Raw genomic sequence first — 15,867 nt, 5'->3', positions numbered from 1 at the left:
AAGGATCTTGCTTTACATTCAACATGTTAGATCACAATTTGATCTTCAAAAATGGAACAAGCACTGATCTTATAGGCAAAAAATCTGTTCCATACTCAAATCAAAAGTCGATGTGGTCACTTGAACGTAAATTCTCAACTAGAGATACTGTCATGCCGTGAAGGTCAGCTGATGTTGCAAGTATTTCACTTAAAACGAGACTTAATATTAATGAATCTTCATACTTATGTACTGAGAGAAATCGTGGATATAGTGTAATCATTCACTTACCAAATGAATATCCATCATTCATGCACTTTTATACAAGTTTTCAAGTAAATACGCAAAAAGTAATAAGCATAACAGCAACAGCAAGTAAATATGATGATTTTCTGAAGGGATATCCTCTTGAACAGAGAGGATGTTTCAATGAGAACGAACGTCAATTGAGATTCTTTAAGCAATACACAATGACTAACTGCTTAGAGGAATGCATTACTAATTTAACATTAAAGAAATGCGGTTGCGTAGCTTTCTATGCATCAAGGAGTGATGACATGAAAGTTTGCAGATTTATTGATAAAGGCTGCTACAATTCTGTTCAAAATTTTTGGCCCGAAGTTTACTATGAAATACCAGAAAATGTAAGGGATAATCCTGAGTTTCCATGCAATTGCATGCCATCCTGTTCGATCATAGAATATAAACAAGTATCTGAATATACACATGAGAAAAGGGAGGATGAATATGACAGGTTAAAAATTTCACAAATGATTCCGAAAAGCACAACATGTTCGTTAAGGCACAGCTACGTAACTGTATTATCGGGGTGAGGTGCATGGACCCGACCGAATATTCCGCGGAAGAAAATTCCCCGGAATAATCTTCCGCGGAAGTAAATTCCACGGAAGTTTCTTCCGCGTAATATGTTCCACCGAATAAATTCCGCGGTATTTTATTCCGCTAAAATAATGTTTTGAAAATTTTTTAAAAATTTGTTCCACGGAACTTTCTTCCACGGAATATTCTTCCCCAAAACAATCTTCCACGGAATTTGTTCCGAAGAAGTTTTCATATATTTTTATTTTCTTGACTCAAAAAGCTAAACAGATCACAGTACCTTTTCATCTTTGGCGGACCCTAAAATTAATTCTGTTCTATTCTATTCTAATTAAAATTTTTTTGGATCTTTATTTTCAACAATTTTTGACAAATATTAAATCACAAATTATTGATTCCTAATAATAATATCATTGTAGGTGCTTACACTTTGTAGGTGCATGTGAAGTTATTACCACCCAATCGAAAATAAAGTTTCGACATTATTCCTGACTCGCGATTTCCTTCTCAAGTGAAGTTATTCCACATCAATGATATTATTATTAGGAATCAATAATTTGTGATTTAATATTTGTCAAAAATTGTTGAAAATAAAGATCCAAAAAAATTTTAATTAGAATAGAATAGAACAGAATTAATTTTAGGGTCGAGAAATGAAAAATACTGCGATCTGTTTAACCATCCCTTAATGTTATTTAAAAATTTCAGTTTTTGATGAGTCAAGAAAATAAAAATATATGAAAACTTCTTCGGAACAAATTCCGTGGAATGATTGTTTTGGGAAAAATATTCCGTGGAAGAAAGTTCCGTGGAACAAAATTCCCCGGAAGAATGTTCCGGGGAACAAATTTTTAAAAAATTTTCAAAAATTATTTTAGCGGAATAATACCGCGGAATTTATTCGGTGGAATATTACGCGGAAGAAACTTCCGATGGAACTTTCCGCGGAAGATTATTTCGGGAAATTTTCTTCCGCGGAATATGTTCCGTGGAATATTCCGTCGGGTCCATGCACCTCCGCCGTATTATCGGTTCGACGCAATGTTGCCCTAACGACTTTTTACTATATTGTGCTGCTCGGGCTTAAAGTGCCCGATTTAATATTTTATGTAATTTAAATTCCAGTAATGACTTCGTTTACGATCTTATCATAGATTTCACTTATGCTCAAATAGTGGAAACAACAAAATGTGCAACTTTTCGTTTTCATAATTTAATCGCTGAAGTTGGCGGATTATTATCATTATTTTTAGGTTTTTCGTTGTTTTCTATTCTTGAACTGACATTTGGATGCTTTATAAATACAAGGACAGTTATTTGTCAGATTTTCAATAAGTTTAATTGGAGATGGTCCAATAAGGAAAGCAAAGGTAATATTAATGAGAATATTATTTTTGTGGTTCCTTGTGATGAGAAGAAGACAGGAGTACTGGACCAACAAAACGACCAAACAGAAAAACTTGGAAATGAGGATTTAAAAATTCAGACAGAAAAACTGGGTTCGTAAAGGATGAAAAGGAACTGCAGTTTGTAACTGGTTTCTAAAGGAACTTCTTCGGAACAAAGTATATCCGTGGAAGATTGTTTTGGGAAGAATATTCCGTGGAAGAGCAGTTCCGTGGAACAATGTTTCCCCGGAAGAATGTTCCGGGGAACAAATTTTTAAAAAATTGTTCAAAGAAATTTTATTTTAGCGGAATAAAATACCGCGGAATTTATTCGGTGGAATATTACGCGGAAGAAACTTCCGGGAATTTTCCGCGGAAGATTATTTCGGGGAATTTTCTTCCGCGGAATGTTCCGTGGAATATTCCGTCGGGTCCATGCACCTCCGCCGTATTATCGGTTCGACGCAATGTTGCCCTAACGACTTTTTACTATATTGTGCTGCTCGGGCTTAAAGTGCCCGATTTAATATTTTATGTAATTTAAATTCCAGTAATGACTTCGTTTACGATCTTATCATAGATTTCACTTATGCTCAAATAGTGGAAACAACAAAATGTGCAACTTTTCGTTTTCATAATTTAATCGCTGAAGTTGGCGGATTATTATCAAAACACAAAAAGGCAACATAAATACAGCCTCTAGTTCTATTCCAGTTCAATTATTAACAAATTAAGCTATTAATTTTAATTTTTCAATTTTTGTGAATATTTTTGTTGTTGTAAACTCCGAAAAATTTGTATGAAAAAATTCAAAATTTTCTTAACTTTTTTACAAAAAATCATTAATTTAACTACTTTAAACCAGTTTTTGACTAACTTTTGATATTTCACAACGTAAAGCACTGAAAAATGGACAAGTACAACTAATTTTGTTCTTAGAACTCATTATTCATAAAATTTAGAAGCATTTTTGTCGAAAAATTCGGATTAAGTAACAAATTTTCAGTGTCAGAAATCGAGTTTGTTTTGAAATTTTGGCTTAATTATAATGTTTTATTAAACATATTATACGTCAAAATGTTCGTTTTCAAAAACTTAACAGGATAACTATTTAAATATTACCATAAATATCCAGGAAAAGAAAAAAGCAGATTACATCACATTTCTGACACTGAATTTTCCGAACGACTAAGCCCTAGTAATTGTAGAAAATTATTAATTTCTTAATCTTTATAAATTTGAATTGTAAATATTATAAGGAACCGAGAGTTTCTGTTTATGAGATTCTTAATATTTTTAATTGCCATTCCTTCATTACCGTCCTACTCTTGCCATGTTGCTCTTGGAGCACCTGAAGACGCCTTTTCTCTTGTAGATTCCAATGAGTCAGGATCATAAGCTTGTGTCTCTCCCCCAGCTCAAAACTATACCGTTTTCAAAGTGTGTAGCCTAGATAATCTTCTTAATAAGCTTGGTCCATCAGATTCTGAGAAACCCTAAACTCAAAGCTTTTGCTGTATCTCTGTAGTTGCGAGCCAGATTTCGCAACCATAAAGCAGCTCTTGACTTGGCACGCATTTGAAGATTTTCATCTTCTCTGGATTCTTTGCTTAACGTCCTTCTTTGTACAGCCATCTGCTTATATGTTGCTGCAAAGTTACGTAAGTGCTCGATCCTTAATATACAAGGAACCTAAGTACGCAGTTCTATCCAGATACACTACTGATCAATTGAGTCGAAAGGCTTTCTCGTTGTTATCCATAAGCTGCAGGTACAATATAAAATTCATGCAATGAAGGCAAAGATTCAAATTAAAGAATCTTATATAACATACCATAACTTTCCAAGGAAATCAGAAACAGTTCGAACTCTACACATTAAAAAGATGCGAGTCAATGAACCTAGTTACAATTTGTGGTAAGAAAATCATCATGATCGGGTTTCTTTTCCCGGAATGGACAATAAAAAAAAAAAAACGTGGTTAAAAATTGTTTAATGAGTGAGAGTGCGTAAGACCTCTGCACACATAGACTTACAAAGGTAGGTAGCGGTATTCTGCACGGAAGACTGATAGCCGTAATTATTGGTTTTATCGAAAATATGGCCTAGGTCGACATGAATTTAGTCTGAGGCTGGATTTAAATTAATATCTAAATGATTTTGAATAATTAACATGATTAACTTTATTGATGGGTGTTGCCTGAGGTTTGATTAAAGTAATTTAAAGCTTGATAAATTAATGATTCCATGCACCTGTAAATTGTTCAATTTTATTTCAAGTAATCAGCTAGATTCATTCTACGTTTAGAGTTTCGCTAGTATAGTTGTGAATCAAAAAACTGTTTTAAGGAATAGAATTCTAATGTGAAAAGTAAAATATAACAAAAATGGTTATGAAGTACAAGCTGAAATCTCTTCTGAATAGACGAGGATCAAAATGTTTAAAGCTTTGGTTTGTAATTTTTTTGAGTCCATTAATTTATGGATTAATATTTTACATCAATGAAAGCTACTCAAAATTCAGTACAGAAACCGGAAATTCTTGTCAGTGAAAAGTACATCAATCGACATGAAATACCATTTCCAGCAATAACGATTTGTCCACCACAGAAGTAACTAAAAGTGAATTCTTTAATTTAACTAAGCTCTATGTCATGAGGTGTTTCGAGGAAAGACACCGAATATTGAGATTTAAAAATTTTAGCAGCAACAAGTTTTGTGTGTGTTTCAAACATAGTTCTCTTTGAAGATTATTGTAATATAACTAAAACGAGTAATTCGGGTTAATAGCTCTTTCGCTCTTTGATTAGCGTAGCGAGGGCAATCGGCAGTCGGGAATAATGTAAAAATTTTGTTTTGCACCCGGGCGGTCTTACACTTTGTAGGTGAATTTATTACAGCAATCAATGACCGCAATATTGAATATAATGTAAAAATTAGGGTTTGTCAAAACTAAATGCGCATAGATGCATAGATAGAAGAAAACCTTTACGGGACTGTAGCAGTTCTGCGCTACTGGATGCGTTTTTAAATTTTACAAATTAATCAATAATAATCACATTGCGAGCACAAAAGCAATTAACAATATTAAGACAGAGTCCTTTCATGATTACATAAAACAAATTCAAAAAATAATTACCACCAACACAACAGAAATAGAAATAAAATCTTCTGGAAAGAAACCATACATAAATCAGCGAATTTTGAAACTCATTTTAATACGTAATAAATTCTTAAAATTAAAAACTAAACTAGTAATGAAGCGGATCACGCCATGGAATATTCACACCACACATAGATCAGAAAACTGTTCAGAAAAGTAAAATTAAAAAAACACTTGAACAAAATAATAGATTCATCAAATAAATGTGATAAATAATGATTACTTACATAGTAACTAAAATAATTTAAAGAAGTATGCGTTCGAACTATTAATGTTTTCGAGCTTCGCTCGAACTATTTTTCTCCCCACGGCTACATTTTTGATATAAATGCAGTTTGGGAAAATTATCACGCCTTCACTCGCTTCGATCCGTTCAGGGGGGCGCAAAAATTTGTGAGCTTCGCTCGCCCGACTTGGGTAGATTACAATACTAATATAGATCACTATAGGAGCCGGGCTGTGCTTCGCTCGCCCGACTTGGGTAGATTACAGTACTTATATAGATCACTATACGAGCCGGGCTGAGTTTCGCAGAGTCCCTATTATATCACATGTTTTTTGTTTTTCTAAAAAAAGAAAAATAGGCATAGATCGAAAGATATCCTCTCTAATTAATACATTTCTAAAGATATCCCTATTTAATACCAGAGTTGCAAAACAGGCACCTGTGACAGACAAAAACAATTTGTATAGAATTTCAATAAATTGTATGGTTTTTGCCTGTCACAGGTGTCTGTTTTGCTGATTAATACTTATACTTATGGTAAAGTATAAGGGTTCCAAAAAAAAAACAACTCAAAAAAATAAAAAACAAAACAGTAGGACTTGAACACATGACCTGATGAAGATAAATTATAAATACATTGCAACGATTGCATTACGCCAAAACGCACTGAATAATTATATTAATATTATGGATAAAACACATTTGGGTAAATCTCCGTAAGAATTTTCTATCAAAAAACTATGTTTTTTGTGAAATTCTCAAAAACTGAAGTTAAATTTTTCTAGCTTTTTATACTCTTATATGGTAGAAAAAGTTATTTTAGATATTTTTTCGAATAATCCAGCTTTGTAAATGCTTTAATTAATGATTTATTTCGATTTGAAGAGCGTCTGATTGTCAACTTTACAAAAAAGTCGATATTTTTATTTTCGATTTTTTCTTCAAATATGAATTTTAAAGCTTAAAGATACTACAAAGGTTTTCGCTCCTCTAAGCTTTCGTTATGTGCTCTTATTTGGTGAAAAAGATCTTTAATTAAGAAGATATTTACAAAAATCGTGTCAGAATGTCAACTTTTCGACACATTATTGCAAAACAAAATGTGGTTTAAAACATAAATTTCAGTTAAAATTTGTCATATAAACAAAAATAAATTTAATTAAATAGTACTTTTAAAGATCAAAATTTAATCCTAGATCTATGACAAACAATTCTTAGTCGATTTAGAAAATTTTTAGTCAATTTTTGCAGTTCCCTTTTTACGGAGATTTACCCATTTATAAGTGCTTAATTTTTACTTAATTAAAATCAAGATAAGAAGAAACCTTATTTTTTTTTAACGTGTTTTTGGAATAATCGGCTATAAATTGCAAAAAAAATGACAGATTTTTGGATCGTGTGGGAAGCATCTTATGGCTCCAAAAACAATAAAGATCTTGCGACAAACAATATGTATCAGATACCAAAAACCCGAAGTCTTATCATCGAGTTTGAAACGAGTTGTCGCATCGATTAACTTGCTAACTTGCTAACTTAATGACAGAAAGCGTTTTTTGCGATTTCTCGGCACTGGAAGCACCAAATGAGATGCGGTTTTCACTGTTGAATTGGTATTTCCAGGCACAGACTTTTGCAACTGCTAGCAATATATGGGGCAATTCCCCTAGGCTAATCCAGCAAATCAAAAAAGTGGTTTCAGTGATAGACCAAAAACAATATATTCACCCAAATTGAAAATTTGGTGTGAATATGATTTCCTAATAATGAGTATTTTATTGAGAGATTTATCTACTTTAGGAAAATCTGTACAAAAGAAAATGGGTATACTTGATATACCTTAAGCAGTAACTTTAAGTATACTGCACCTCGTCGCCGTGGTGGTAACATTTCAATATATGCCGATCGGTACTATCTAAGTCCAAATATCAAAAAAACAAAATACGTCCTATTCCAAGGAAGAAAGAAATTTGAGGACTTCACTGAGCATGCTTTAAATATAAAAGTTTACTACTGGGTATTACTGGTTCTCATGAGGTCTCATGAGATCTCTTGAGGTTCTTCAGAGAAAATCCCTTAGGATTGTATTAAGAAAGAGTTGGTTTGCTGGAAAAGAAGCACTGTATAATATCAAGTTACTACCAGTTTCTGTGATCTGTGAGACCAACCCTTGAGCCAAAATGGAAAGATTTTCGCCAGACTTTATTTGTCCGTCCGATTTTGCCAGATTTTTGCAAGATATTGGACGACTTTTTTTCAACACGAAAAACTCCGTACGATTTTGAAAGATTTTTGGACGATATTGCCAGAAAAAAAATCTTGCATTTTCTGGCAAAATCGACTTTAATCTTATGCGTCCGACTTTTGCCAGAATTTGCAAGACAAATTTTTTTTGAAAACGTACGAAAAATCTTGCAGTTTTCGGTCCGATTGTGCAAGATAAATCTTGCAAAAAATCGGATGACGAAAAGTTTTTTGATTATCGGACCGAAGTTGAAAGATTCTTGAACGATTTTGCCAGATATTTTTTGAATTTTTTTTTGGAATTTTCAGAAATCACCGCTGGTTTTTTTTATATTTTTGATTTTTACCAGATTATACCGCACACATGTGTTACTAGATTAACTAAGTAGAGATTTCGGTTTCTCGTTACTAAATTTTTTTGAAAATAAATCCAAAATGATTTGGAGAAGATCACTTTATTTAATAAGAAGATTTGGCAATTTTCTCGCAATCCCTCTATTAATCTCAATTCTGCATCGATTATGATGTAGAATAAAAAAACAAACTAATTATAACTTACTGTAATTTACTTTTCGTTAAAAAATTAAATTTTTAATCTTAAAGAAATTCAATACATTCACATGTGAATACGATGTGAATAAAATACATTTAAACTAATTATTTTGGAAAATTAAAAATATTTTTCTTTTAAATAAGTACAACATAAATTTAATTCAAAAGTTATATTTAAAATATAATTATATTTCATGCTTGAAATTCATTAGTAACTTATATATGTCTTTTGCCATACATAAAGTTATAATTTCAGATAGCGGTGGCTCAGCGGTTAAGTGTACGACTGGCATCAACAATCTTCAAAACAAGCGATCCTAGGTTCAAATCCCAAGACAAATCTGGCATAATCTGGCAAAAATCGGACGAGTATAAAAGGTTTTAGAAAGATTCAAACGCTTGTGAAGTATATGAGAAAGAGAAAAATAAATAGAAAAAATATAATTTTTAAAATTTTTTAATTAAAAATCTTGCAAAAATCGTCCAAAATCTGAAAACAAAAATCGTCCAAAACTTGCATGCAAGTTAGTCAAGTTATGGACGATTTGTCTGGCAAAATCTTGCAAAAAATCGGACCGATAAAAAAAATCGGTCCGATTTGCAACTTCTTTTTCTTGCATTGTCGTGCAGTTAAGGATTTTCAACGTATAGCGGAAAATCTTGCAAAGTCTGGCAAAAATCGTTCTCGGGCAAAAATCTTGCATTCGAATTCTGGCAATATCGTCCAAAAAATCTTGCCATTTTGGCGCTAGGGAATTGCTGTCTGCTAGTGTTTAAAATTTCCTCAAATACTATTAAAAACAATGTTGAGACGACGATAGTCGCTGACACACATAACCATTCCACAAGGAACCGTGGAAACTTTGCAATTAGACAGTGTCGTACAAACCAAGGCGCACAAAACTTTTATATAAGAGCTTTCAATTCTTTCAATAATCTCCCCCAGCAAATAAAATCTTATCACTCGTTAAGCATAATTAAAAACCGTCTAAATCTCGAGTATACAAATGCGTGCTCAGGTTTGTGAGCACGCTTCGTATACTCAAATCAAAATTTTGATGTACTCACCTGAGCTGCACTACTGAGCATGCTCTTGAGCACATCTTAAGCATGCTCATGCAAAATGGCATTTTAAATATTAGCATGCTCATCTGAGCATACTTGAGCATGCTCCTGAGCATATCTTGAGCATTCTCGTGTATTATGCCACATTTAATTTTAACATGCTCACCTGAGCACATCGTTGAGCATGCTCATAGAGCACATCCTGAGCACAACGAGAAAATGTGGAAAATTTTGGAAAAAAAATCTCTGAAAATTATCCAGCTGAAAATACAGTGAAACACCGAAAAAAATAACCAAAAAACTTAAAAATTAATCAGTAAAATACATAAAATTTATATATGGTTTTTGCCAAATATAAATTATTAGGTAAAATACAGCGGTGGCGTAATGGTTAAGGCGATGGTCTCAGTTTCAAATCCAGGTAAAGCGAAATTTTCTAACTTGGTTTTTCAGATAATTAATTAAACAGAATTTATTACAAATACATTTTCTAATACTACTAATATTATAGGATTAAAACAGAGGGCGAAGCTGACTACGTTTAGCTCACAGTTTTCCAGCCAATGCCAAAATCGGCTAAACCCGCTGATTGAAATAATATGGTTGCCACTGAAGTTACTAGGCTCAAAATTAGATGCAGATAGGATGCAGAGATGCAGGCTTGCAGCAATGGTAAGATCGGACAAAATCCTAAAATGACCCAAAAAATTCAACCAAATACTAAAACCGAAATGACAATTTTTTTCATCTTTTGCGAAAAATTTCCATACAAAAAGTTCAGATGGATGCAGTTGGCCATCCGGACAAGCAATTCTAGAACAATAGAAACTGCAGGCCTGCGCATCTGGGCGAACCCTACTTATTACGTTACGCAAAAAAACGAATTTCTAGACCCCCCTCCCCCCTCCCCCCTCGTTACAAAATGTCTGCTACAAAAAATTTTTTAAGAGGCTGTTAAAAAAAAAAAAAAAAAATCCTAGACCCCCCTCCCCCCTAAAAAGCGAACGTAATAAGTGAACGGCTCCCCTAACGTATTTCGTTGTTTTCTTTTAGCTGGCTAAACGCCGCGGCTTTAGCCGGCTAAAAAGAGAATAAGTTTTACTCGGTAAATTTCATACAAAATTTCAAACTTTTTCTTTTTTAGCTACATAAGTGCTTGAGACTCAGATTTGTTTTTTTTTTTTTTACCCTAAAAAAGTTTAAATTAGATATGAAAAATTATTATTTTTTGGTATTTAATTAAATTTAAAGTATCTAGAAAAAAACTCATTCAAAACTAAAATAAATCATAATTAATCAGTTCATTATAATATTTTACAATCAAAATCCTTCAGGAATGTTAAATTGATGTCCAAAAGTTTGAAATTTCACATTTTTGGTGTGTAAATTTTCATTTTTCCAAAATATATGTTTAGAAATACAGGAAATTGTATATATAGATAAAGAACTACTATGTAAAATGCTAAACTTCAATTTTTAAGTGAACTAATCAAAAGGATTTATTTGCATTTTTGAACGAGTATTTACTTCAGATACTTGGAATTTACTTGTTAAATACCAAAATTATTATTTTAAATTTGGCCTTTATGCAAAAGAAGAGAAAAAAAAATCCCATTAAGACTCGAACTTATGCGGCTAAAAAGAAAAAAAATTGAAATTTTTGTATGAAATTCATTAAACTTTCACAAGAAAATTCTCTTTTAGCCGGTTTTTAGTTACGCCCTTTTTTAGCCGGCTAAGGAGTTATATTGTTTTTGTTTTCGCAGCTAAAGCCAACTAACGAAAATTCACGAAATTTTTTTAGCCGGCTAAAGCCGTCTTAATGATCTTAGCCGACTATAGCGAGCTAAGCTCGGCTTCGCCCTCGGGATTAAAAAATAACCATACTCTCTCTCACTAAGTGAAAATTAATTAATTTTTTTTTGACATGCATATTTATGCATGCTTAGTGAGCAGAAATTTCGTATAGAGCATACTTCAGTGAGTGTGCTTATGAGTATGCTCATTGAGCATGTTCTACTGGTATGCTCATTGAGCATGCTCAACTTTATGTCACATGACACTTTTCAAAAAATTCAGAAAATTTGAGCATGCTCTTAGCGTGCTCTCTTTGCACACTCGGGAAAAGAACACTTTTTTTGAAATATATTCCGGTGCTAACTAGAATAAACAATAATTTTTGTGAAAATCCTGAAAAATTAGCATAAATGTTAAAAATTTTAAAAATTTTAAAATGACAATTTTTCACATCAAATGACAATAGAAACTGCAGGTAATTGGAATTTTTCAGGATTTCGATGGTTTTAATTTTTTTCCTCCAAAATAATGATTTTGTTGAAGTGTTTTGAAATGTCTCAAAATATTTTTGAACCATGTCTGAAAGTGTTGTTAGAAGACCACAATGAATAGGGGCATTTCGCAGCTAATGCTGCTAATGATTGTTTAACAATGAGTGAGGGTGTCAGACCTGTTCCACAATGTCAATAGAACTATCATTTATACTGGGATCATAACTACTCCTTTTATAACGTTTTGCTAGCTTATTGTCTCTGGTCTACAAAGGAACTATTCCAAGCCGTTGTGGTGCCAGAATAACTTCTACTTACACTTTGTAGGCCGGTACAAAATATTTCGCTCGATGCTATTACTAAGCATCGTCTTAAGTTGTATCAAATTATAAGAGCTTAAAGTTTACTTTTCTATACAAAATCCGAGTCGAATTCATGCTCTTTCAGGGGGTTTACTGATTATAAAGAAAATCAATTTGTATCTAACGTATTTCAATATTCAAAGATATTGACTATAATGAAAAAAAAGGGGAAGATGTTGTTGGAATCTTGAAGAAATTTTCCCCTCAACTTGATGATGTATTTGAGATATGCCAAACATACACACAACAAGAATGTAATAACATGTTTGTCAACACTTTAACTTTTCGAGGGTCTTGCTTTACATTCAACATGCTGGATCATAATTTGATCTTCAAAAATGGAACAAGCACTGATCTTATAGGCAAAAAATCTATTCCATACTCAAATCAAGAGTCGATGTGGTCACTTGAACGTAAATTCTCAACTAGAGATACTGTCATGCCGTTAAGGCCAACTGATGTTAGAAGAATTACACTAAAAACGACATAGACTCAATATTAATGAATCTTTAAACGTTTGTTCCTCGAGAAATTATGGATATAGTGTAGCCATTCACTTACCAAATGAATATCCATCATTGATGCACTTTACACATAATTTTCAAGTTTATACGCACAAAACAATAAGCATAACAGCAACAGCAAGTAAATATGATGATTTTCTCGCAGGGATATCCTCTTGAACAGGAGAGGATGTTTCATTATGGAGAATGAACGTCAATTGAGATTCTTTAAGCAAATACACAATGACTAACTGCTTTGAGGAATGCATTACTAATTTTACATTAAAGAAATGCGGTTGCGCAGCTTTCTTTGCACCGAGAAGTGATGACATGAAAGTTTGCAGGTGGATTGATTATAACTGCTACACCAGTCTACTTTATTGGCCAGCAGTTTACTATGAAATACCTGAAAATGTATGGGATAATCCTGAGTTTCAATGCAAATTCATGCCATCCTGTTCGATCATAGAATATGTCAAGTATCTGAATATACACATAAGAAAATATGGGATGAGAATGACAGGTTAAAAATTACACAAATGATTCCGAAAAGTATTGCATCGGGATCAGGATTCGTGGGATATCCCGGGATCTTAAAATTTCAAGTTTTGATCGGATTGAAAATTACAATTTCTAGGTAATTTTTGCATTTTAAATGTCAATTTTTAAAAATTGATTTGATTTTTTTTTAATTTCTCTAAATACCTATTTCATTGAATTTTCCAAGATTTCCACAATTTTATATAGTTTATCTATGTTAGTTTATCGATTTTCACGTTAAATTGTTCTATTTTGCCTAGTATAGATTTCCCGGGAAATCTCGAAAAATTTCAATCCCGATCCCAATCCCGGAAATTTATCAGGGTCTGGATTTAGAGAAAGCATACTGAAAAGCAAATCGTAATTTTATGGGGCAAAAATGGATTTTTTTCTAAAAATTATTTTCGTAGCTTTTGATAGTTCCTATTCTGCTCTAGATAACGGTAGTCAAAAACTTTTCTGTCATACCTTTGCGATATGGCATTTTTGTTAGTATGCTGATGAGATTTTATGTGTATTCTGAATTCATTTATTATTCAAGGTCCCACTGATTAGAATTTACATTTTTGTCAAAAAATTGAAGTTTTTTTAGGAAAAAGTTATTTTTCATCATCAGAACTTGGACAAAAGTATACAATATGTTCACAAAAGTTGTTGATTATAGTATTATTCTTAATATTTAGGACAATTGAGGATAAAAAATTGCACCTGTAATGAGCTAAACAACAAAAGTATTGTGACCACGTGGTTTTCAAGAAAACTGCTTGCATAATTTTCCGATGTCAGAAATATTTTATCCACAAAACAAAGTTTCAGGAAGATTCATCAATACAGTAATCGTGACTCAATTGAATGATACATGAAAATGCTCGGCATACTAACTTCAAAATGCCATATCTCCCACAAGGTATCGATTTGAAAAGTTTTGACTACCGTTATATAGAACCTATCAAAAAAGACACGAAAATAATTTTAGAAAATCCATTTCTAGCCCAAAGTGTATCGTGTTCGTTAGAAGTTGTTGGCGCACCATTGGAGCCAAAAATGGAAAGATTTTCGCCAGACTTTTTAATTTATTTCACTTAGTGGAGGTAAAATTTTCCCTTTTTTACTCCTATAACATTAGTTGTATTAGAAAAAATGTATTTGTAAAAATTCTGTTTAATTAATAATCTGAAACCAAAGCGCTAGAAAATTTTTATTTATAAGGGGTGTGGGATTCTCTGAGCCTGAGACCGCTTCTTTGCTATATGAGTCCATCGCCTGAACGCCATTACTTCTACCGCTGCATTTTACCTTAATAATTAATGTAAAGGTATAAACCATATATATAAATGTTATGTACTTTACTGAATAATTTTAAGAGTTTTCTTTTGGTTATTTTTTTTCTGGTGTTTCACTGTATTTTCAGGTGATAATTTCCATAGATTCTTCCAAGATTTCCTTTCCACATTTTTTCGTTGTGCTCAGAATGTGCTCATGAGTAGGAGCGAAGTGTAGTTTTGAAACCGCATAAACGATCCTAAAATGCGATTTTTAAAAAACCGCGGTTTTGAAAGAAAACGTAAAAGAGAACTTTGTATGGAAAAATTCACATAAATCCACAAAATGTAAATTTTCTAAAACAATTTTTTTTTTCAAAACGCGGTTTTTCAAAATCCTACTCATGAGCATGCTCAACGATGTGCTCAGTAGGTGCGCTCAGGTGAGTACATCGTACTTTAGACTTGAGTATGCTCATGAGCATGCTCAGTTGAACGTGCCCTCCCGTGGAGTTATTGCCTGTAGCTGCGCCTTCACAAAAAACTGAAGGCACGCTCTTTGTACACTCGGGTTGTTAATTTGTCATATGTTAAAAAGATAACTTCTCAGCTGGAATCTAATCAAATTTAATACATTCACATGTGAATACGATGTGAATAAATAAAATAGACTTAAACTAATTATTTTGGAAAGTACCATTGCCGTTTTTTTTAAATAAGTAACAACATAAATTTAATTCAAAAGAATATTTAAAATATAACTGAGTATTTAATGCTTGAAATTCATTAGTAACTTATATATGTCTTTGCCATACATAAAGTTATATAATTTCAGATAACGGCAGTAACAGCGGTTAAGTGTAGGGATTCTCACCTTCAAACCAAGTGATCCTAGGTTCGAATCTCAAGACAAATCTGCAAGTGCATAAATCTGGCAAAATCGCACTTTCGGACCAAAATCTTGCATTTGAATTCTGGCATAATATCCAAAAATTTTGTCATTTTGGCACTAGGGGCAACTGCACGTGGTAGGTATTATCGATTCGACGCAAAGCGTTCTTAACGAAGTCTTACTGTATTGTGCTGATCGGGCACTTTAAATATACTATTTTATGTAATTTTTTAATTCCAGTAAGGATTTCGCTTACGGCTTTCACCATAGGGTTCACCGATGCTCAAATAGTAGAGACAACAAAATGTGCAACTTTTCGTTTTCATAATTTAATTGTGGTTGAAGTTGGTGGATTATTATCATTATTTTTAGGTTTTTCGTTGTTTTCTATTCTGAACTGACATTTGGATGCTTTATAAATACAAGGACAGTTATTTGTCAGATTTTCAATAAAAGCATATATGAGGATATATCCAATACAAGCGCAAAAGGTAATATTATTATTGTGGTTCCTTGTGATGAGAAGAAGACAGGAGTACTGGACCAACAAAACGACCGAACAGAAA

Source organism: Chironomus tepperi, unplaced genomic scaffold (assembly GCF_022539635.2).
Source record: "Chironomus tepperi strain 1889 unplaced genomic scaffold, CSIRO-AGI_Ctep_v1 contig_416, whole genome shotgun sequence".
NCBI lineage: Eukaryota > Metazoa > Arthropoda > Insecta > Diptera > Chironomidae > Chironomus > Chironomus tepperi.
Note: the sequence above shows the minus strand (reverse complement) of the source record.